The sequence below is a fragment of the Orcinus orca genome, chromosome 18 (assembly GCF_937001465.1).
Source record: "Orcinus orca chromosome 18, mOrcOrc1.1, whole genome shotgun sequence".
NCBI classification, from domain to species: Eukaryota; Metazoa; Chordata; class Mammalia; order Artiodactyla; family Delphinidae; genus Orcinus; species Orcinus orca.
This window is the reverse complement of record NC_064576.1, coordinates 23,621,078-23,647,348: the sequence shown is the minus strand read 5'-3', so window position 1 is coordinate 23,647,348 and position 26,271 is coordinate 23,621,078. Positions and strand designations below refer to the sequence as shown.

General features: G+C 35.1%; 1 pseudogene; it reads left to right on the top strand.

Annotated features, from left to right (window-relative positions):
- The first annotated feature begins 503 nt into the window (after positions 1-503).
- LOC101285461 (protein enabled homolog) overlaps positions 504-26,271 on the top strand; it is a 109,405-nt pseudogene continuing 83,637 nt past the window's right edge.

The window sequence follows — 26,271 nt, the reverse complement described above, 5'->3', positions numbered from 1 at the left end:
GTATGTATTGATTACATAACATAGATATGCCCTTTGTGAATGTGAACATTTTCATAGTATTTTGTTTAGAATGTTGTAACTATCTAGAGTTTTAAAACATTTAAATGTATAGAATTTTTAGAAACTTATAAAATATTTGTAGAGTATATTAGTGTTATTCTTACATGTGTAATTTATATTCATTCTTTAAACAGATATTTATTGAGCAGGTACTTGTGTGAAGCACTATTTTATTTGTCTTGTGGACATTAGATTTGGATATTGGGGTTTTGTGGGAGAAATACAGATAATGAATTTATGAATGCATTTCCATTTACGATCATCATAACTATTTAAAAGAAAATAAATCAGTAAGAAGTAATAAAGAGTGGAGGGAATGTGTATTTATTCTAAATGTGATGCTGAGACAAGGACAACAGAAAGCAGTTATACAGAAACTTTGATCTTATGCAAATTTAAAGCCTTGAGTCAGGGGAAAGCTTGATATGTACAAGAAACTGAACATGGACCATATGAGTAAGGAACACAGAGACCAGGTGGCAGTAAAAAACAAGGCTGAACAAAGTCATCTAAGCAATGAAAAAATGGTCAAATTTTCTTCTAACTGCAACAGGAACCTTTCTGAGGGCTTAAGGAAGTGGGTGATATTACTCAATTTGTATTATAAAAAGACAACTTACTGGGCCATATGAATAAACTCAGCCTGATAAACCTTTATGTCCTTCTGCCATTATCTCTCTCTTAATATCCATTCTCACACATATTCCACAGCTAAATGTCTGCATAAATTAGAAAAATCATGCAGTTATTTTGGATTATGGGCACCTCTTCATGAGTCAATGTTTATAGTTCACTTTTCGAGACCTGCTTGGGCTTGAGTCTCCTTACAGGTAGAAGCACAGAAGGGTGGTGAGAGCTGGTCCTGAAGAAAATCTGCAGTGTCTTGTTAGGCAGCTACCTCAGGGAAGGTCATTACAGATTATTCAGGCAAAAGTGAGTTAACAAACAGGGTTGAAAGAGCTGTTTCTACTGGCAAAGGAGACGCAGCAGAATTTAGGGGTCCGATGGCCCCAGCTTCATCAGAATCTGCCCATGTCTCTATTCTGACTTTCAGGATCCCATTTCTTCCCAATCAATGCCCTCAACTTAACAGAAGATACCCTGTATGGTTGGGAGATTCAAATTAGATTGTAATTCAGTCACTTGAATGATGAGACTCTAGATTTGGTTTTGAGAAACTTCAGCTCTGTGGCTACAGGAGATAAAGGTTTCTTTCGGGACAGATATAAAACCTTTCAGGTCATATATGTTGAGATTGAACTGGGAATTTTAAACCTTGAGTTCATTCTTTTCTTTCCCAACTTATCCCCGTACAGTTATGAGCAACCAGCCAATCTCATTATACTAGTTTGACAACTTGTTCTAAGATATCAGATATATCAACCAGAACCTCACTTTCATAAGTATTGATATTTAATTAAGAGTATTCAATGATGATACAACACAAAACAGAAAACACACACACATACACACACACACACACCACAAAAACTCTCTTTTAAATACATAATGCTGGGTCAATTGAATATCCACACTGGACAAAAAAGATAAAAGAAAAAATCTGAGATGAGTGTTTGATCACTGCCTTAAATCATATGTATAAACGAATTCCAGTAAGACTGTAGACCTAGATGTGAAAGGCAAAACAATAAAGCTATTAGAAGACAGCATAGCTAAATAGCTTCAGGACTGTGGTGCAGTCTCCCAATGACACAAAGGAACTACCCATAAGAGGAAAGACTGATAAACCAGACTACATTAATTTTAAGAACTGTTCATTTATAGACACTGTTAAAATGCTGGGAACAGAAACCACAGAAATAGGAAGAATCTATTTTTCAGTACATTAGTATTCAAAATATATAGAGAACTACAAAGCAGTAAGAAAAATAGGGACAATAAGAAACATCTAAATGACTAACAAATCTATGAAGTGGTGCTCAACCCAAATAGTCATAGGGGTATTGCAAATTAAAACCACAGTGAGAGAGTTCTGCACAGCCAGAATGCCTAAAATTGAGAGAAGCAGTAAAAAGCTTAAACGAAAGAAAACTGACAATACGAAATATTGTAAAGGATGGAATTTTCATACACTGCTCTTGAGAGTGTAAATTAGTACAATCTCCATAAAAAGTCTTTTACATATTCTGCTAAAGATAAACATGCATTTATTTTATGAGCCAGCTTATTCACCCTGAGAATGTGTCCATCAGAAAAGCCGTCACTCTCTACAAAAGACATGCACGTGAATGTTTTTGAAATATTATTCAGAATAGTCCCAAAAGACATCTCTCATGTCCATTTGTAGAATGGATAAACAAATTGGGATATATTTATACAAAGAAATGTTGTAAAGCAATGAAAATAAATCAATTATACCTATACATAACAACGTGAAAACCTTTCACAAGCATAATGTTAACCCAAGAAGCCAGGTGTAAAAAGTACATCCTGCATGATTCCTTTTGTATATAATTCAAAACATGCATTAGCAGTGATGACAATGATTACTTTGGGGGATGGGGAAGGTAGTAGTTATCAGGGCGGGCACAGAAGGAGGTGTCTGACATACTCTAACATGCTTGGCCTAGGTAATATTTACATAAGTGTGCTCACTTTTTGATAATTCAATGAGCTATATACATACGTGCCTTTTATCTTTTTCTGGATGTGTCTTGTACTTCAACTTAAAAAGTTAAATGAAAATAATCATGCTAACGATGGAAAATAGGTCCTTAACGCTTTAAAAGATAGTTCGGTGAAAACAATCAAGATTACATTTGCATGTATTTAACCAATAGAAAAAAGGGAAGATTTTGAAGAATACCTTATTCAAATCGTATTTTTGGAGAAAAAAAAAAGAGAGAGAGACAAGTCAGTGATGATATTTTGCCTGCCTCTGTTGCTGCTTCACATTATGGACTCTCAGTGCCTTCTTTACCACTGGAAATAGAATCATGAATGCCTTTAAAACTCATCAGAGTAGAGAACCAATTCCGGAAATCTTAGAACCAATTTAGAACACTCATCCTTAAGATTCTGTTCTCCAGAACCACTCTCAGTATCAAAATATGTGTCACCAGGGTTCTAGAGCGAGAAACAGAAGGGTATGTCTCTGTGTGTGCACGTGTTTGATACCTATTTATATATTCAATTATGCAACTTTAAATGTTTACCTTTTATATATTCAAGCAGTATATACATGTTACATATATTAAATGTTATAAAGTATATAAAATATATATTATAAACATATATATAACAGTTAAGAGCCGCATCTTTACAGACGACTTGCACGGGCTGGTGGACCGTGAGGCTCGCGCGACAGCAGCCGACGCTTCACGAGCGGCGGAGACGCAGACGCTACGCCACGCGGGCGACGGCAGCCGACGCTTCACGAGCGGCGGAGACGCAGACGCTACGCCACGCGGGCGACGTCACGCGGTCGGCCCGGACCCCGGCTCCGGGCACGCGAGGAGACGGCTGTGAACGCGCCTCAGCAGCAGGCGGGACAGCGCGTCTGGCCCCAGCACCAGCCCTCTGCCTGACGTGGCCACTCCCGGGGCAGGAGCTGAGGGCCCCAGCCGAGCCCTGCCAGATCCAGAGAGTGCAAAGCCCTCGGAGCCCAGGTAGGCCGAGCCGACCCGGCGCCAGGCCGGTCTAACTGGGAGAGGGGGTCGATGGGAAGTGACGGGTCTGGGGGCCACGCGCGCCTCGTGTCACTTCACGCTGTGTTGTAACAACTCTCTAAGCATTCTTTTCCGCACAGTTGGAAACACAAATGTAATGCAAGAATAAAAAAAAAAAATGGGGGGGGAGAAAAACATATATATATATACATGCACATACATATGTATGTGTTTATGTATGAATGTCTCCTTATACTTTCATTTTTGATAAAATATATATTGAGCCTTTTTGTCATGGGCACCGTGTACCAAGTGAAAACGTCAGGCAAGGACTCTGTCTTTTGAATGCTTGCGTGAGAGTTGAAAAAACAGTCAGCAAGCAGGTGATTACATAAAGTGTATCCGTTTGTAGGCTGGGGAAATAGTATGCTCTGAAAGCTCAGTGGACAGCCATATATAAAACAGACCAAAGATGTCAGGATATATAGCACATTGATCTCTGCTTTTCCTAGATCCCTACAACCTACTTTTACCTAAGGGCATCCTTACTCTGGTTGTTCTATCACCTTGGAAACTGCTTCCCCTAAATAATTGCATAATTCACTCCTTTAGTTCATGCAGGCCTCTGCTGAGATATTCATCTCATCAGAGTGCTTTTGCCGGCCACCCTTAACTCTTCATGATTTTTTACTCACCTTACCCTAATATATTTTTCTTCATTACACATGATGTCACTTACTCCTTTGTATGCTTTTGTGTGAGACCCAATAGAGCATGAACTCTATCTGTATTATTTGTTGATGTATTTATTCTTAGTTTCTGCGATAAATCTTGATACAGGGTTGGCCCTCAAAACAAGTTTGTTGAACAGATGAATCAATATATATAATCTAAAATTTGGAAAATGAGTATAAATTAACCTGAGGTGGAAAAAAGGGTGGAATGAATTTCAGGCAGACAAAAAACTTGAGCCCATAGCCAGACATTCTAGAAAATGTACTTTGAATCAACTGAACAATATTGAGTAACTGGAGTACTGAATGTAAAGCTAAGGATGGAGGCAACAGGCAAGAGGCAAGGCTGAAATAATCATCGGTATTAATTTGGGCAGAAGGGATTGGAAGGGAAAAGACTGAGGCAGATAGGCCAGTTGGGAGATGTGACAGTAATCTGCATGACAGATGATGGGGGTTGACACTCAGGGAGGTATGGTAAGGTGGAAATTGCACATATAACAATGTTCAGGAAATAGAATTACATACTTTTAAATTAATTTGATTTGGAGGTAAGGAAGAGAGCAAGATCAAGAATAAAACTTAAATTTCTTGTTTGGAAAATGATGTTATAAAGAGGAGAAGAAACAGGGCAAGAGGTGTGGATTGCGAGTAGTGATTGGAATAGTGGACATTATGAGTTTGAGGTGCCTGTGGAACATCTAACTGGACTCGTCCAGTAAGAAATTTGCTATATGAAGTGGAAGATTGTGTGAGACCTTGGAGCTGGAGATAGACATTTGAAAGCCCGGAAGTGAGCATCGATGCTATAGAAATGAATGAGATACATCAGAGAGAATGAATGGAATAAAGTGGACGTGGAGACTCTGGAGAGGGGAAGGGAAGTAGGCTCCACAGTATGAGTAAAGATTGATTTTATCATAGAGTGAGGAATGTCTCATTATTCATGGGAACTGAAGGTAGTTTTATCTTATGGCTTCTATTTTTTTTTAATATTGGCACTATTCTATATAGTTATGTGATATGCACTAGTCTCACTTAAACTTTTCCTTTTGTCATAACACATTCCTGTAAAGCACATTCATATAAACCCAGGTGTTTAATGTAGATTTCTTATTATTGAAAATTATGTGACTAAGGACAGGCATCCTTGTATTATTTGTGTCTTGATTTGGCTTTTCCTAGAACCAGATCCAGAGAAAAGAAAATGTGTGAAAGTAGTTTATTGGGGGGGGGGGTGCAGGTGACATTAGTAAGGAGAGGAGCTACAGTTAGTGATAGGTGCACTATCCATCCTGTTAACCATTATGCCTGTCTGAAACTTAATTTCAAGGGGGAAATTCTGGAAAATGGTGTAAAACACATTCCTCAAAATTATACCATCTTAAGAGAGATGTTGTATGTACATAAAAACTCCTATCAGACATTAGTTGAGAGATGATCTTGGAGGTGTTAATTTCTTAACTACCACCAGTCTGCAGTGCACATGGGCAGAGGACCTAAGATTGGAGAATGCCTCTAGGCAAAGAGATGCTGATGTCAGCACAACACAAGCAAGTGGCAAGACCTAAACTGTCTGGACTGGTCACTGAAGAACTACAGATAGTTTAAGTCTTTCAGTATTTTTTATTATTTTTTTTGGCCGTACGCGGGCCTCTCACTGTTGTGGCCTCTCCCGTTGCGGAGCACAGGCTCCAGATGCGCAGGCTCAGCGGCCATGGCTCACGGGCCCAGCTACTCGGCGGCATGTGGGATCTTCCTGGACCGGGGCACGAACCCACGTCCCCTGCATCGGCAGGCGGACTCTCAACCACTGCACCACCAGGGAACCCCAGTATTTTTTAATTCATAAGTAGAACCATCCTACTAGCCTGTCACAAATATTTTGTATATAACTGGTTGAATATTTTCAAAATTAATTTTAGATTCAGTAATTATTGAGGCCAATTTTATGCTTTTCTTATGTCTTCAAGCATGCAAGAGTGACTGTGTATTATATAACCAAAACACTCTCCAGAATGCATATTACCCTTTAAAATTTAGTTGAAATTTTAGTGAAATAATACCACATCTTAGGTTAATTATTCTAAAGAAACACATTTTACACATCTTAGGTTAATTATTCTAAAGAAACACATTTTACAGGAATAACCAACATATAACTTCCCTTATACTTGAATTGTTTTGAGTACTTTAGAATTACTAAAATGAAGTAAACTTTAGAATAAATTTGCTGTTTCCATAGTTGTTTTATTCCGAGTGTGCCTATTAGCCTAAGTTTCTACCCTTCTCAAATCTTCTATGAATTTGACTAATCACAGATATAGTTATTGAATGTATTTGTTTAATTCTTTAATTCATTTATTTCATTTAATTGTTTTTGGCTGCATGGGGTCTTCATTGCTGTGCGTGGGCTTTCTCTAGTTGTGGTGAGTGGGTGCTACTCTTCGCTGCGGTGCACAGTGTATTTTCAGTTAATTATATAAAAGGGATCTCAGATGGTGCCTGTATATTTTATATTTGCTTTATGCTGCTGTGTTGATTTATCGGTTCTATTTTTAGCATAAATTTCTATTATATTTATTACATTTAGTTTGTTTTCTAAAAGCATCTTGCCACATGGTTTTTATTTATGTTGTTATATCTTATTTGATCAACCTCATTTTATACAGGAAATATAAAAATTATTGGAAAAGTATGGGAACAAATCTTTAACGGCAATTTCCTAAAAACCAGTTTTTCATCTACAGTCAATATGGAACTAATCATTTTATGTTTTATACCCTTTAAGGTATGTTTATATTTAAAAAGTATGCATTTGAACATAGCCTTGAAAAAGCTCCACCTCCTAAAATATAGAGTAATTTTTATGTTTATTACTTTACCTAATATACAATAGATTTTGTAAAACATTTATTAAGATGATAATCAAAAATTTTATATTTATCTAGGTACCAAGTGTTAATGATGATTGTCTTTAAATTATTTGTATTTGGAATCTTTAGAACTATATTATACAGAAAAAGTATTATTTTAGGTTTATAAATTTTCCTGTGTACCACCAAAATTTTGGTAAGGGATCATTACTGTAAAAAGAATTTTTTTATTGAGGTCTAATCGATACACCAAAAAATGTACATATTTAGTGCATGCAATTTGATGAGTTTGGACACATGCATACACCCTTGTGACAATCATTACAATCAAGGTAATAAGTATATCCAACACCTCCAACTGTTTCCTCTTGCCCTGTGTGTGTGTGTGTGTGTGTGTGTGTGTGTATTAAGAATACCTACTATGAGATCTACCCTACTGACAAATTTTTCAGGCCCACAATAGATTACCATTAACTGTAGGCACTACATTGTACAGTAGATCTCCAGAATCATTCATTTACATAATTGAAACTTTATACCCATTTAACAGCAACTCCTTGTTCTCCCTACCCCAGCCCCTGGCAACCAGCATTCTACTCTATGCTTCTATGAGTTTGGTTACTTTAGATTCCTCATATACATGGAATCATGCAGCGCTTGTGCTTCCTTCTATTACTGGCTTATTTCACTTAACATAATGCCAAGTTCATCCATGTTGTCTCAAATGGCAGGGTTTCCTTCTCTTTTAAGGATGAATAACACTCCATTATACATATATGCCACGTGTGCTTTATCCGTTCATCCATCAATGGACATTTAGGTTGTTTCCTAAATTTGGCTCTCGTGACTAATGCTCCAGTGAACATGGAGTGCAGATATCTCCTCAAATCCTAATTTCAATTATTTTGGATATGTAGTCAGAAATGTGATTTGTGGATCGAATGGTGATTCTATTTTTATTTTTTTTTTGAGGGACCTCTATGCACCATAGCAACTGCACCAATTTACATTCCCTCCAAGAGTTCCAGTTTCTCCATATCCTTGTCAATACTTCTTATATTTTGTCTTTTTGATAATAGCCATCCTGATAGGTGTGAGGTGATAGCTCATTTTGGTTTTAATTTGCATTTCCCTGATGATTACTGATGTTGAATACCTTTTCATATACCTGTTGGCCATTTGTGTGTCTTCTTTGGTGAAATATCTGTTCAGGTCCTTTACCCATTTTTCAATCAGTTTATTTGTTTTTTTTTGTTTGTTTGCTATTGAGTTGTCTAAGTTTTATACATTTTTTTGATATAAATCGCTTATGAGATAATATGGTTAGCAAATACTATCTTCCATTCCATAGGTTGCTTTTTCATTCTGTTGATTGTTTCCTTGATGCTGCAGAAGCTTTTTAGTTGATGCAGTCCCACTTATTAATTTTTGCTTTTGTTGCCTGTGCTGTTGGTGTCATATCCAAGAAATTATTGCCAAGACCAGTGTCCAAAAGCTTTTCCCCTGTTTCCTTCTAGGAATTTTACAGTTTCAGATCTTACATGCAAGTCTGTAACGCAAATTGAACTGATTTTTGTGTGTGGTGTAAAATAAGGTTCCAATTTTTTTTTTTTTTTTTTTTTTTGCATGTCTATACCCAGTTTTCCCAACACTATTTGTTGAAAGACTGCCCTTTTCCCATTGTGTATTCCTGGCACCCTTTTTGAGGATCAGTTGACTGTGTATATGGTTTTATTTCTGGGGTCTGTATTCTATTCTGTTGGCCTCTATGTCTGTCTTTATGCCAGTACCATACTTTTAAAATTACTGTAGCACTGTAATATATTTTGAAATCAGGAAATGTGATACCTCTAGCTTTGCTCTTCTTTCCCAAGATTTCTTTGGCTATTTGAGGTCTTTTGTGGTTCTGTATGAATTTTAGAATTGTTTTTCTATTTCTATAAAAAATGTCATTGGGATTTTGATGGCTATAGCATTGAACCTATAGATTCAATATGATAACCACATTAACAGACTGAAGGATAAAAATTACACAGTCATCTCAATAGATGCAGAAAAAGCATTTGACAAAATTCAGTATCAATTCATGATAAAAACTCTCAATAAATTAGGTGTAGAAGGAATTTATCTCAACATAATTGAGTCACGTATAACAGGTCCACAGCTAACAGAATATTCAGCCGTGAAATATCTTTGAAAATTTGAAATCTTTTCCTCTAAGATCTGGAGCAACTCATGGATGCACACTCTACAGCTTCTAATCAACATAGTACTGGATGTCCTAGGTAGAGTAAGAAAAATAAGGCGTACAAATTGGAAAGGAAAAGTAGAATTTTGTCTGTTTGCATATAGCATGATCTTATATATAGAAAACCCTGAAGACTACACACACACACACACACACACACACACACACACACACACACACACACACACACAAACTGCTAGAACTAACAAATGAATTCAGTAAAGTTTCAGGAAAAACAATCAACATGGAAAAATGCTTTGCGTTTCAAATACTGTAACAGTGAACTATCTGTGAAGAAATTTAAGAGATCATTTCAAAATATCATAATAATACTGAGAAGTCAGTAAGCTGTTAAACTGTAAACTGAATTTTTAAAAATATACTTAAGAATATATTTGTTAATTAATGTTATGCTGGGCAATTTTTGCTATGATTATATTATAGCAAAATGCTGTTGCCTTCAGAATGTCATAATCAAGGAATGAACCATAAAACTGAGTGAATCACACAAATAATCTTATGTAATTAGACATGCTTCTTGTGGTTAAGTGTCAGTTTTTCAGTTCAGTCTGACATAAGCTCTTTGAAACTGTCACAATTTTCTATATTATTTATTTCTTTATCCTCAGGCATAATTCTATTTCTTTCAATAAATTCATGAAAGAATGAACAAATGATTAAACATAGTATTGCACATTATAGCCTTCTTAATATTAGGATTATGTTAAGAAACACTCTATTAAACACATTGACTTGTAAAGACAGAAATGTGTGAATTTTAGTCCCAACTTTGCTATTAATTTCATGTCTTTGACATTCAGAAAAATATTCTATAGATAATCACACTGGTTCACTACACTGATATTTCACTGTAATTGAACCTGGTGAGCTAGAAGAATAAGCATTCCAGATGCATTAGTAAGACACATGAATGCAAGAGGGTGGAGAGACACATAAATGAAAAAACAACAAGAAGGGAGTTAAAACAAGAGAGTACATAGTAAGAACATTTAACAAACGTTAACATTGAGGATGAGTCAATATCTGACCATGTGCTTCAGGCAACTGGCCCCAGGTCAAACTGTGTATTCTAGTATATGACAGTCTCTCCAGGTAACTGTGTGTATCAGCTTACTTCATGAGTTGAACATCATGTGGCCACCACTGCTAAGAGAAAATCCTGAGATCTCAGTACTCCACTGGTGTTTGCAAATGCTATTGCTTGGCAGAGGGAAAAAAAATCAATAACTCACTCACTGGATTAGCTTTCCTGCACCATTATGCCAAAGTCTGGAGTGGAGTGAGGTTCTGCCACATTCTCCATCTACCTTTATGATACATTGCACAGTCAAAAAGAGCCATGGAGATAGATCTTTATGCTTCCCTTCAGTATCTTTTTGTATAAATCCAGTGAGAAGAAATTTTGAGGGCTTTTGGAATGTAAGAGCAAAATATTTTTACCACCAAATTATCTTCTATTTTAATGGAAATAGGGTGAATGATATATAGGTGGATATTAATTTGTCACCTCTACTCTGCTTAGATTTACATTTTGTCTACTATACCTTTACATATCACCAAGGTACCTACTCTGACAAATATAGAAGATCATTTTAAAATCATTAATATAGATTATACTAATTTATTTGAAAAATGTTTGCATTCAAAATACGAAAAGAAATACACAAATTGTACAATATCAACTTCTAAGTTTAAATTTGACAATGTTGTCTATAAATTTATGAATTATCAACTGCCATTAATTTTCCACCATTGCTAATTAAATTCCTTTTAAAATGTAACAATCAGGAAGAAAATAGCCAACTTTTCATGCTGGATGGAGTTTTACATATTCGGAAAGCTAAAGTAGAGGAAACACACAGGTGGAAGCTGCAGGTGTATCCATCTTCCTAGATTTATTTTGTGATAATCATGTGGTTGATTTCTAAACTGGATGGTGTCAAGTATGGTAAACGGCCTGAGATTTACCTGATTTGCAAACTAGCAAATAAGCCTGCCATGGTTTTATGTTTGCTGACAGAAAACATGAGACACCCATAACAGAGAAAAAGGACTTTGTTTCTCAGATACAGCAAGAAGCATAAACTTCATAATTATATCAGTTTCTCTCCCCGTCCCCAATCCACTTCCCGAGCACATAATGCTGGTGGGTAGAGCTGGGTGCAGCAGTGGGCTTGTGTCGCAGATGGAAACCCCAAGATTATAAAACCTCAGTCTTTTATAATGAACTGCAAGCAAATCTATCCAAACTATTACCCAGAGGGAGAGCTTATCTTTATTAAACTGAATAGCAAACAGTTCTGCCCTCATCATCTCTATCTTCCAAAGCTGTTCACTATGCAACACCCTTAGAAGTAATCCAGGAAGAAAAAATAAATGTTGTCAGTGTCTCTACTTTGCAGCGTCTCTACTTGCAGGTTTGATGAAGTATGAGAGACACCATGAACAGGAAGGCAAACCAAAAATGCAGTTGACTGTATCGTGTGAATGCATGGTGAGAGATGGGGTTAGAGGTAGGGCTTGGCCAAAAATATATCTGTATTTTCAACTGCCAATCTTTGAATTTCTGTCATAAACTAATCAGTTATTAAACATTTACTGACCACACACTATGTAACATTGCCTTAAATTATAATTTCTTACTTTAAAGAAAGCATATTTTGTTAAAAATTAACAAAATTCAGCGAACTGGTGCCTGCCGTTAACACACGTGTTTTAGTCATCATTTTATCGTCTAATGTGGTTCTAAGCTGAGAACAAGTTATAAAAATGGGGATAGGGGCTTCCCTGGTGGCGCAGTGGTTGAGAGTCTGCCTGCCGATGCAGGGGATGCGGGTTCGTGCCCAATCCGGGAGGATCCCACATGTCACAGAGTGGCTGGGCCCATAAGCCATGGCCGCTGAGCCTGCGCGTCCGGAGCCTGTGCTCTGCAACGGGAGAGGCCGCAGCAGTGGGAGGCCCGCGTACCGCAAAAAAAAAAAAAAAAAAAAAGGGGATACTGAAAGGAGAGATTCTGACAGAGGTGACTTCTCAGAGAGTCCAAGTGTCTCCAAGGAGTAGTGAGCAGTCAAAAAAGTATTACGAGAGAATGTGTTGTATGAACTCAGGAGAACGTTGGAATGAAGGTGGGAAAATGTTCTAATCAAGCCTCTTAATTTGAATTGTCCTGTGGTTTGCCCTCATCACTTAAGCTGGTTGCTTTCTTAAGAAAATCATTTCGTAGGCTAACAAATCACTTTAATTGCATTTTGGTTGAAATTACATTACTGTAACTTCACATATGTAACTGAGTACATCATCTAAGAAGACTATTTTCACTAAAAATCAAAAGAACAATTTCTCCAAGCAACAGTGATAATGTATTTATGGCATAATAATTCAGACCTCAGTCTCTGGAATTAGATATTCTTGGCTTTAACCCATTACCACTTACTAGCTCTATGAACTTAGACAAGTAGCCTAATTTTTCTGAGTCTGATTTTGTTCCTTTGTAAAGCAGGAATTTGTACTTAATGCAAAAATTCGTTGTGAATATTTAACAAGTTTATGCATGCAAAGAACACGGTGTTATACTGGAATGATTCTATAATTCTATTCTCTTAATAAATAAGCAGTATTTCCATAATTAGCATTATTATTATTTTAAAGAGCAGAGGAGTAACACTGGGTTAACTACCTCTGAGAAAAATAGAACAAACAAATATTATAAAGTAAAAATAATACTTATAGAAACTAGAGAGAAACCTGGAAGGATGAAATATATACTGTATAGATAATTCCATAAATTTGGAGGTAAGGTAGTAAAATTTCTGAGAATAAAAAAGATAAGATCTTGTTTCTGTTACCTAATTGAAATCAGTTGCATCAAAAGGCATCCACAAGAAAATATATATAACAGGGAACTGGAAATACATTATTCAGGATGACAAAGTTTTTGAAACATGTCTGGCTTAGGAGCCTAAAGAAATGAAATATGAAAAGTAAGAAGATGAGGGTTATGTCTCCCAAAATAAAAATACAGTCTCCTTTACTGTTATTTATGAGGCCATATCTGATGTTCACACAGTTCCAGTGTCCACACCATTTCAAGTTTGTTGCAAACCCATAGGATCTGGATTAGAAGAGCCCACTGCAAAGTACTCTGCTTTCCTTCCCTCAGCTGTCTAAATTTTAGGCACAATTTTAGGAACAATATTGTCAAAGGATTAAATAGTTAGAGATCTTATGTGGCTTAATACTATCAACATCAGAAAAGCTTTGGATATGTCAATGTGTGATCTTAAAGATAAGTAATATTAATTCTTCACTTTACACATTGAGAAAATTCAATTCAGAAATCGCAAACATTGCCTGTGTGAACCCTAGATCTAAAAAGACTCTGTGTCCATGCTGCAGTCCTTTTGTTATTCCATAATCACCCCTCATCAGAATACTTAAAATGACATGGTCAAGTATACCAGTGATGGAGGAAGTTCTGAGAGAATCAATGTATAGCCAAAAAGAGCCATAATGAGAAGTGTTGATGGACTCAGAGGACCCTGCTGTAGCCACCTAGACAATCAGCAGTATGTGTGCTTTATTCACCTTTGTGCCTCCACACATACTATCACAGGGCTTTGCCTATCCAGGTGTTCAATAAAATGCTCACTGAATTGATTTGCTCTGTTTGAAATTCCAATTAAGTTGTCAACACCACTTAATATTTCTTTATCTCAGACCGTCCAGAGGTTCCTCAGAATCAGATAGCAATGAAACTGATTCTGGTTGGAAAGGTAGTTATATGCCTTGCTTTAAGATGTTTGTTCTAATATCTGTTCATCTGTGTCTCATGAAATCAAACAAAAGAGCTTTGTATTCCCTGTTGCCAGTATTCAGCATTAGTGCTCTCAGAAAAATAGTACAGAGTGAAGATCCAGTTTTAAATAATGGTAATTATAATGGAGGTTCCTGGAAGAACTCTGTATATGTTCCCATTTTGTAAAATTTTTATTTCATTTATAATCTCACTTGTGCTCCCCACTAATCTACTGTTGATTGGTTGATTGACTCATTTATTCCACAAACACTATTGAGTATTTACTCATTACTAGCTAGTCAGCCTGGGTGCTGGGAATTAAGTGATTAACAGTCTTTGGCTTCAAGAAGCTGGGGATCTCATAAAAGAGATATACTTTAAAATTTGGAAATAAGGATTTATATTAAAATTTGTGCCATTAGATTATAGCTATAACAAGGAGACTTACCTAGTGTGAGGTTTATGGAAGACTTCCTAGGAAAGCAAATTTAAGGAGCTAAGAGGAGAAATTAACCCATGAAAAGAAGAAGAGAAAGCATGCCTGACAGAGGAGGACTTGAAATTCTGAGAATGTGAATAAACCTATATCATATTTGTTAGGAAAAGATAGTAGCTGACTGAAAAGAGTGAAGTAAATTTAGAGATGAAGTCATAGCTAGTTGCTGCAAGGTTTTGTAGTCTAGAAGAGAAGGCATTGTAGTTTTAAGCAGGAAATCTCCCTTATCCAAATCATATTTTAAAATACTTCTCTGATACTTAGTGATGAACCAAATGAAGGGCTGCAAGAGAGGACAGAGCAGATGAGTTAACAGGGTACTGCAGGGATTTTTTTGTTGTCTTTTATTGAAATATATTTGATATATAACATTGTGTAAGTTTAAGTTGTACAACATGTTGATTTGATAGATTTATATACTGCAGTATGATTGCCATTGTAGTGTTAAATAGCACCTCTATCAGGTCACATAATTGTCATTTCTTTTTTGTGGGGGAATGATTAAGATCTAGTTTCTTATCAAGTTTAATTTTTATAATATTATTATCTATAATCACTATACTGTGCATTAGATCGCCAGGACTTATGTATCTACTAGTTGCAAGTTTGTACCCTTAAACAACATCTCTCTTATTTCCCCACCTGGTAACCATCATTTTATTCTGTTTTTAGAGTTCAGTTTTTTTTTTTTTTTAATTCACACATAAGTCATATCATACAGTATTTGTCTATCTCTGGCTTATCTCACTTAGCATAGTATCTGTCCTCAAGTTCCATCCATGCTGTCACAAATGGCAAGATGTCCTTTTTTCTGATGAATACTATTTCACTGTATGTATATATACAACATCTTTTTTATCCATTTATCCATTGATGGACACTTAGGTTTTCCCATATTGTGAGTAATAATAATACTGCAGTAAACATGGGAATGCATATATTTCTTCAATACCCTGTTTTTATTTCCTTTGGGTATATACCTAGAAGTAAAATTGCTGGATCATATGGTAGCTCTATTTTTAATTTTTTGAGGACTCTTCATATTGTTTTCCATAGTGGCCGAGGTTTAAGCTGAAGAGAATGGTGACTGTCACTAATGTCACGGTGCTGTAGTTGAATAACAGAGAGATTTGATCAATATTTCAGGAGTGGAATCAAACAGTTGGTGATTGATTCTGAGGAGGGAGAGAGACAGATACACACACACAGAAAGTCACTCTCAGATTGTAGGTACAAATATCTAAGTGGAGAGTACTCTTGGCTGAGATTTGGATGGTTTTTCAGGTATGTGTGTGGGGGTGGGTGGGGAAGGAATGGGCAGGAGAAAATCAGCAGGGTCCCATGAATTGATTTAAGGACTCTGCCTTTGTATTTCTATTGGGAACAAAGAAGCTCATAGTAAGTGAATAATTGAATATATGATAGAGGAATTTAGAAGAGCAGGCAGGATAGGAGATTTAAAATTGAGCAATGTCAAAAAATAAGTCAATGCATGTTCCAGATAATTTGAAAATTTAAAGTACTTTTCTTTTTTCTTCAATTATTAATTTTTGATCCTAATATTAAGCATGTTAACTTGCTCAAATTTCCAAATTCCTTTGACAAATTAATCAGTTAATACTTATTTAAGCTACCTAATAAATATTATGTATAACAGGAACAAAAGAGGAGTAAGATTCAAAGATAAAGAAGTTATTCTGTCTGGCCTCCTAAATTTATATATGTGTGTGTGTGTGTGTTTGTGTGTGTGTGTGTTGGTGTGTTGGTGTGTGATATCTATATCTATGCGTATATCTATATATCTATATCTGTATATCTAAGTATGCAATCTATATATTTCTATCTATAAATATATTGGTGAATCCCAGTGTATGGAAAATATGATAAATTCAAGCTTTTCACATTTAATGTATAGAATTCAGATGAAGGAACTTGAGTGGGCTGACTTCAACTGCAAAGCCTTTATGTTTTCTGTGATTTATCGGTGTGGAATTGGTTTTCAAAAAAAAAAAGTGCTCAAGTTGTTTTGGAAAAGCTGTTTTTACCCTGTATGCTCTTTTGACAAAAAAAGAGAAATAAAGCGATTTAAAACCTTTTAAATGATGCATCTATTGCAATATAATAAGAGGCATCACACTGTTAAGAATAGCATCAAATCCCATATCAGGTCAGCTATTACCTTTTCATTCAGTTCAAAATGACCTTATGGAATGGGCTCCATACTGTGCGGAGTCACATACAGTAATCTAGCTTTTAAAATGCTGTTTATATATTGTATTTCACTCTTCTTGAACTAAATGTCAATTGTATGCCATTGAGTTGATAAAAAATGATTGCCAACAGAAATATTCATATTAATGAGAAATTAATATGTTAATGAGAAAAGGATATGTTATAATTTGTGTCTGGGATAAACTTTTCATTACCATGCAATGTATTTCTCATGTCGTTATCACTTATTTATACACAATGTATTTGTAAATATCATGCCATTTTTGGTTTCTAAAAATGACTCTTTTAAGGAAACATTTTAAAGTTCTTTAAATCCTGCAACCTTTTGGGGGCACTATATAGTTCAATCATTATATCTTCTAAGGGAAGAAAAATAATACAATGTCAGGTGGGAAATTATTATATATAAGTATGTTTCACTGTAGTGATTTTTCTTTTATTTCAAGTATATTTTCTTAGAGTTTCAGGTTTGATTCTCTTGTATGTGCTTTAATATCAGTAACTATGGCAACAAGATTTTAAATGCTGTCTGTAGTATAAGTAAAGGGAAAAATGGAGAGAATAAAACCTGAGAAGAACATATCAGTCCTTTTACTGCCATTGTGAATCACAAAAATAATTTTCAGAATTGTGCTGTCACTTATGCAGGTGATGTATCTTGTATGTCACAAAGAAGTTTTGTTTTAGTTTTAACTTTAGTTTTTATTTTTTACTATGTAAGTTTCCAGTTTTCAGGATTATAATTCAGCATCTGTATACACTACAAAGTAATCACCACCACCAAGTCTAGTTTCCATGTATTACCATACAGTTGACTCCTTTCACCTATTTTGCCCACTCCCAACCCCTCCAATTTCTTTTTTTTTTTTTTTTGCGGTACGCGGGCCTCTCACTGCCGTGGCCTCTTCCGCCGCGGAGCACAGGCTCCGGACGCGCAGGCCCAGCGGCCATGGCTCACGGGCCCAGCCGCTCCGCGGCACGTGGGACCCTCCTGGACCGGGGCACGAACCCGCGTCCCCTGCATCAGCAGGCGGACTCTCAACCACTGCGCCACCAGCGAAGCCCCCGTCCAATTTCTTTATAATTATCTATACTTCTTTACAGGCCTTTATGTTTCATGTTACAGTTTTGTGTGATGACTGACATTAAATACATACATACACAGAGTCCATTTCCTGAATAGTGATAGGAGGAGATCTGTGAAACCAATTCCCAGTAGAACAAATATAACTGAGGAAAGTTATATTAAAGAAATTAAAATCACTGGGAATTATCCTAAAGATATAAAGCAAATGAATAAATATTTATTCAAGAAAATATACTAGGGAATTCCCTGGTGGTCCTGTGGAGAGGACTCAATGCTTTCACTGCCATGGGCACGGGTTCAGTCCCTGGTCAGGGAACTAAGATCCCGCAAGCTGCTTGAGGCGGCAATAAGTAAGTAAGTAAATAAATAAATAATTTTGATTTAAAAAAAAAAAAAGGAAATCTAAATATCAGGAAGAGAAAAAGAGAGACTGTATAACTTGAGCCATGGTCTGTTCCCAGCCTCCATGCTGAACCCCTGTTCCATTCTGGGCAGCTGTCGCCAAAATGGGAGGTCTCTCTTTCCATCCAGATCTTAGTTAAGAGCTATGGAATCTCTCCAGAAGTGTGGTATCACCAGCATTTTCTCACAACCCTAGGTTCTTGTTGCTTAAGCAAACCCCAGGAAAACCTTGCCCCAGTGCAAAAACCTGCCACTGTACCTCATTCAGGGGAGGAAGACTCAAAGTACTTCAACTACCCTCACTTGGGCTTACAGGTTGGAGGTACCACACAGGGAGAGTCAAGCTGAGAAGACCAGAGGCTATTTCTAGCATCCATTTATATCCTAGGCATGTCATTATAAGAGAAGCAAGCAAGTGTTCCCAACCCCATCTTCAGAGCTCAGATTTTTTTTCCCAGTGAAAGGTTTAGGCCATAAGAACAGAGGTCACCAGAGTTCTCCCCAAAAGAACTGACTTTATTTTGAAGAGCACGTAGGCAAGATTTAGCCTAGGGCCCCTTCAAAAACAAGAGAGGTTTTAATGGTAAGCAACCAAGGTAAAGGTTAATATCTTCATGAGAATGAGCTAAACTTTAGATCAGTTAGTTTACCACAGACAACAAGGTAAAAAGACAGCCTCCTGGAACCAGGAGAAACAAAAAAACTTTCAAACTTTCAAGATAGCCTCAGAAACTACCTCTGCAAAGGAACCCAAGTGAAGTTGGATCACTGTGTATTAACTTATGCTCCAGGGCATTGATAGAAACTATAACAATCAGCTATCAGTTTCGCTCTCTCACCCACCGCTTACCTCCTGCTGTGTGGCTGGGTTCCTAACAGGCCATGGGCTGGTACTGGTCCACAGCCCAGGAGTCGGGGACCCCTGATTTACAAGGCAGAGGAAACAGGTGCCACGAAAAGAGATCAGCCAGTTCATTAAACAAATGAACAGGTAAACAACAGCAAAATTAGCAAGTCCTAGAGGCACCTTAAAAATATTAAAGGAAACTTTTCAGGCTGAAAGCAATAAACCCAGAGAGGGAAATTCAAATCCACAGCAAACAGTGAACACCAGTGAAGGTAATTATGTAACACAAAAGACAAACAAATGTATAATGTTTCTCCTTTCTTCTCTTAGCTGATTTTTAAAAAGAATCGTGTGCAACAATTTGTATATAATTATATGGATCCGTAGTACATAGAAATGTAATATATTTTACAATAAGAACATAAAGGAGGTAAGTAGAAGCAAAGCTGTATTGGAGTAAGGAAATGATACCATATGATAAGTCAGATCCATAGATACAAATGAAAAGAACCAAAATGATATATTAGCAGGTTAATACAACAACCTCTATAAATATGTACTTACTCTCGATTTTCTATATAAACTTTTGTCAGTGATACACAATTATATAAAATAATAACTGCCATAATGTATGGCAGACAAATCCAGCTATATCAGTTAATATCATTAAATTCTGAATGGATTAAACAATCTAATTAAGGCAGAGTTTCAGGCTGAATAGAAAACAAACAGGATCCATATATAGGCTGTCTATAGGAGACACACTTTAAATCCAAATATACAATTAGGTTGAAAGTAAAAGGATATAAAAAGATGTCATTGCAAGCAGAAACCTAAGAAAGCTGGAATGGCTATACTAATATCAGATAATATAGACTCTAAAATAAATATTTCATCTTTGTGCAAAGCTTTTATTATAAAATTAAGTTTGAAAGAGTATATTACATCAGAAAGAATACTGTAGCAAACGTCTTATTGTAGGGATAATTTAAACCCCAAACATTAGATACATGGAGTGTTTTTTCTCTGGTTTACTGTTAAGTCATCATTTAGTTTTCTTCCTTCCTTCCTTTACTTTTTTCTTTCTTCTTTCCTTTACTTTTTTTTCTTTCTCTCTCTCTTTCTCTCTCTCTCTCCCCCCTCCCCTCCCCCTCCCCCTTTCCTTCCCTTCCCCTCCCTCCCTCCTTCCCTCCCTCCCTCCCTCCCTCCCTTCCTTCTTTCTCTCTTTTTTCTTTTTCTTCTGCCTTACATTTTCATACTTAAACCTATATATCTAAAATTCAAAATTCTGAATCTCAGCTTTGAAAATACATATTTTATCATTTTATATATAGACTTTTAATACATTATTTTTCATATCTTCTTGAATTTTATATATTTGAATATCAAATATATAAACATTTTTCATATAAATGTCTAATCTAGTATTGTTCACATATAAGTAGAGCATTGATTAATCAATAAAAATGATTATTTTGTTCAGTATATCATTTAAAAATAGTTTATGCATATATGTTAATTTGAAAAAAATTAAAAACAAGTTAGCAATTAATATGTTTCAAGTATTGTCACAATAGTTTAACATTTATGCATTTAATTTTTACAGCAATCTTGTATGTTAGTTTACTTTTATTTTACAAATGAGGAGCCTGTAGTATGGTGAAGTTAAATTACACACCCATGGTCACAAAATTAGCAGCTGGTTGAACTAGAATTTTAACTCAGAAGGTATGGTTTCGGGACTTCCCTGGTGGCGCAATGGTTGAGAGTCCACCTGCCAATGCGGGGGACACGGGTTCGAGCCCTGGTCCGGGAGGATCCCACATGCTGCGGAGCAACTAAGCCCGTGTGCCACAACTACTGAGCCTGTGCTCTAGAGCCTGGGAGGCACAACTGCTGAACCCACGTGCCACAACTGTTGAAGCTTGAGCGCCTAGAGCCCATGCTCTGCAACGGGGGAAGCCATCACAATGAGAAGCCTGCTCACTGTAACAAAGAGTGGGCCCCGCTCGCCGCAGCTAGAGAAAGCCCATGTGCAGCAACGAAGACCCAACACAGCCAAAAATAAATAAATAAATAAATTTATAAAAAAAAAAAAAGGTCTGGTTTCAAAATCTGAGGTCTAATTTAAAAGTGCTAATTTTCTCAATAAGTAGTCACATTATTTTAAGATGTCATTACATTGCTCTAGAAATATAACCTTTTTGGCCTATTAGAGGAAAGGTTGTGTTACATGATCTAAATAGTTTTTAATATAGATGGCTTCTTTTTCACCACGTGAAACTATAATCAGTATAAGTGGTTTATCATTTATAAACATTAAACTGAGTCTTTTTTTAACATCTATATAAGCTGTGTCTTTTCATTTAATTCTGCAATATAATTTTGACTTTGACCCGACATACTGTCACAGAGGATTAATAAATAACAGTAGTAAATGTATGTTGAATACCTACTATCCTCAAGACACAAATATAGTTTGAACCAAAAGATACCAAATTTTATGATGAAATTTAAATCATTTCATTGCATTAAAGCCAACTTTTCATTTAGAAATATAAAATTTGAAGAGTATTGCATGTCTGTATCAAGGAGGTTATTTTAAAATTAGTTATCAAAGAAATATTAATTTAAATTGTCAATTCTTTTTACTACATAGTTAGAAATAAATACCCAATTCCATAAAATCAATGTTCCATGCCCCCCAAAAAAAGACTAGGTAGAAAAAAAAATGCATTGTCATTTTTGGATGGCACTGAGGTATACATTGACTGTTACACAAAAGCACTCATGAAATAGAATTGTATCTTCTTATTCTAGCATTAAATAACTTCTTTTGATGAATGCCAAAATCAAGTTAGAAGAAACTATTAGACTTCTTTTAGAAGATGAGGTAGAATTAAACAAAATCCACTTAAGGATTTTACAGTATCTAATTTCTTCTTAATGTTCTTCTCCTATAATTATATACATGTAAAAATATTATATAGTATATAAGATAAGGTGTTCAATTTCAGATTAGTAAAAAATAATCTGTAAATTTGCTAACTTCATATTTGAAATTTAAATGAAATTTTCTAAGACTATGGGTTTGACTAATTCATCAGAGGACTTATTTTAAAAATAATGCTTTAATTTTTTGATTACACAGTTCAAGTGTTATATAGTATAAATTTTACTTTACCGGGGAACCCAATTTTACCAAAACATAGCCTGGTTAATTTTCTTTCCTAATTAGAATTTTCTAAGTATTCATTGTCAAGGATTCAAAAATTAATTATACCATTGTTACAATATTTGTTTTTCATATAGCTCTGTTATTTAGTGTTTTCACAATGATATCAACTACTAATTTATCTAATTTATGTTTGTTCAATTTATTATAACATTTTATTAACATAATCACTCTATAAGTACACTAAATGACCAAGACTTTTATAATCTTAATTGGTGTATAATATGTTTCATATAGAACCTTTAATTTGCATTATTGGGCAAATGATATATTTTGTATTTCATAAATAATTTTACTTTTTATTTTAAATTAATAGCAACACTGGCATATCACTTCTATTCAGTTGTGATATTTTACTGTTTTTGTTTAAATAAATGTTTAGTAACTTAGCACTATCATAAAAATATCTTAGAAAAAATGTTCATCTATAATACAGTAAATACATCTAAAATAAATTTGTGTACTCTGAGATGCATATTATATGCCAATTTAAAGCATATTGGAATGTTGAACAAACCAATGTCCACAAGCAGATTGAGTCAAAAGCCTTGAGGGTAAGAAAATTATTTTTATCTAGGCATGACTGATGAAATAAGTTAATGAATAGATTTTAAAAAGTTCATGACTACTTGTCAACATTATTCAAATTTATTAATTAATTTACCATTTATTATTAAAGGTAAGGACCTGGAGAAGAGAACTCAAATACACTTCTGTTATATGGTACATGTTCATTACCTTCTAAAAATTTAAGGGGAAAGTAATGCTATATAAGGTCCAAAAATCAGGAGAAATAAAAAAGACAAATATGTGTGTGTGTGTGTGTGTGTGTGTGTGTATATATATATATATATACACACATATATATTTGACTTCTTTAATGACTTTTACTTGATGCTTTTGACTTCTTTTTTAGTTGATGTAAATTAATTTTTGAATAGCTGCATTTACCAGTTCCTAACAAAGACTGATAAATTTACTGATAAATTTACATTTGAACTGTGAAAAAAATTTCCAACTTTTACTAACAACAACAGCAGCAAAAAGCAAACAATACAAAATAGGACAAAACTATGGTTTTCAATGGTTGGGAAAATATAATCAATATGTTAAACCCCTGTAAAACATTTATCTATATTGATTATCTATATTGATATATCACAGTTGTTGAAAGGGGAGAAATGCTTGTGTGCAATGACATGAGTTTTATATTTAATATTAGAAGGTATAATATTATTTAAAGACAGACTATGTTAAGGTAAAGATGCATATTGTAAATCTTAAGCAATCACTCACACACACATGCACACCTGCCCATGCATACACACAGACCCACATGCACACACACAAGCAGGCTTAGCCGGTAAACATATTTAACCCAATACAAAGCAGAGAAAAAATACAAAAAGTACAAAGAACAAATTGATAAATAGAAAACAATTACCAAGATGGCATGTTTAAACCCAAATACATAGATAATTCAATTATAAGCACATTGTCCAAATGCACCAATTAAAAGGCATATATTGTCAACAATATGCTGCATACAAGAAGTACATCTTAAGTACAAAGATATATATATATATATATATATACACACACACACAACTTAAAAGAAAAGGATGGAAAAATAATTCATGCAAACACTTATCAGATAAATTCCCAATTGGCAGTATTACAAAAATAAAACTAAACTTTAGGAAAAGAACTGTTACCAGAGGGCTTCCCTGGTGGTGCAGTGGTTAAGAATTTGCCTGTCAATGCAGGAGACATGGGTTCGATCCCTGGTCTGGGAACATCCCATATGCCATGGAGCAACTAAGCCCGTGTGCCACAACTACTGAGCCTGCGCTCTAGAGCCCACAGGACACAACTACTGAGCCTGCATGCTGCAACTACTGAGCCCACATGCCTAGAGCCCGTGCTCCACAACAAGGGAAGCCACTGCAGTGAGAAGCCCACGCACTGCAATGAAGAGTAGCCCCCACTCGCCACAACTAGAGAAAGCCCACGCGCAGCAATGAAGACCCAACAAAGCCAGAAGAAAAACTGTTACCAGAGATAAAGGGATATCTCATAATTATAAAACGGTCAGTTCTTGAAGAAGATTTTAAAAGTCGTAAATGTATATGCATCTATTAATACAGCTTCAAAATATGTAAAGCAAGAACCGACAGAAAATGAAGTGGAAATGAATTTCAACAGGAATCTCTCAGTAATTGTTAGTATAAGAAGACAAAACATCTTTGAAACTATAAAAGACTTAAAGTAAGGTAATTGAAATAATGTAACCACTCCAAAACAGTAGAAAATCAGTTTTCTCAAGTTCATTTGAAACATTCAAATATGTCTGAATAGATTTGAGGGATGAAATCCTATAAATCATGTTCTTTGACCACAGTAGAATTGGGTTTAAAAAATACACTGTTAAATACCCCTCAGATTTAAAAAAGATAGTAAAATGTGAAATTTTAAAAATTAAAAATATATCTTACCAAAATTTGGAAGATAGAGCTAAAACAATGCTTGGAGTGAAATGTATAGTTTTAAAGGCTTATATTGGAAAATAGTAAGGTCTAAAATGTATGATCTAAGTTTCTATCCAAAGATGCTAGTAAAGAAGTGCAAATTAAATCCAAAACATGTAGGAGAAGGATATAATAAGATAAAAAGAGCAAGCGGTAAAGTAGAAAATAAGCAAAAGATGAAATCAATTAATCATAAATCTGTTTTATTAAAAATCCTATAAAATTGATGAACATCTACCTAGACTGATTATGCAATAAAAGAGTGAATAAGCAAATATCCAGTGTCAAGAATAAAGATGGATACATTATTAGGGATCCACAGATATTTTAGGAGAAAAAGAAAATATGAACAATCTTATGCCATACATTCAACTCAGAGATGAAATATAGTTTCTTTGAAATATGCTAAAACTTACTTAAAAAATAAGATATCTCAGTAGACTATATGTACTAAGGAAAATAAATTTATATTTGAAACCCTTCCCAACAAGAAAACTCCTGACTCAAATGGCTTCTCTGATAAGCCCTTTCAAAAATTTAGGGAAAAGTAATATCAATCCTACACAAACTCTTCTAGAAATAAAAGAGAGAAGAAGGCATTACCACTTATTTTATAAGGTCAGCATTATCCTGATAACCAAATCAGATAAGAGCATTGTGGAAAAAACAGAACTATATACCACTCTATGCCATGTGAACCTAGACTCAAAAATGAAAAAAATATATATATATATGTACATATATATACGTACCCACACATTAACAAAGGGAATCCAAATGCATGTGCATATTTAAAAGATAATTTAAATGAAACATATTAAAGTATATTTTAAGACATCATCATCATGTGGGATTTATTCCAATAATGGATCACTGTTTTAGCATTCAAAACTCTCAATGTAATTCACTACTAAACAGATTACCAGAGAAGCATTTAAATAAATTTATCTTATTCATGATGAAAATGCTCAAACAGTGAGCAATAAAGGAAGCTTCCTCAATCCAACAATGAATATCACAAAAAAAAGAGAGGAAGAGAAAGAGAGAAAGGGGGAGAGGGTTAGAGAGAGAAAAGAAGGGA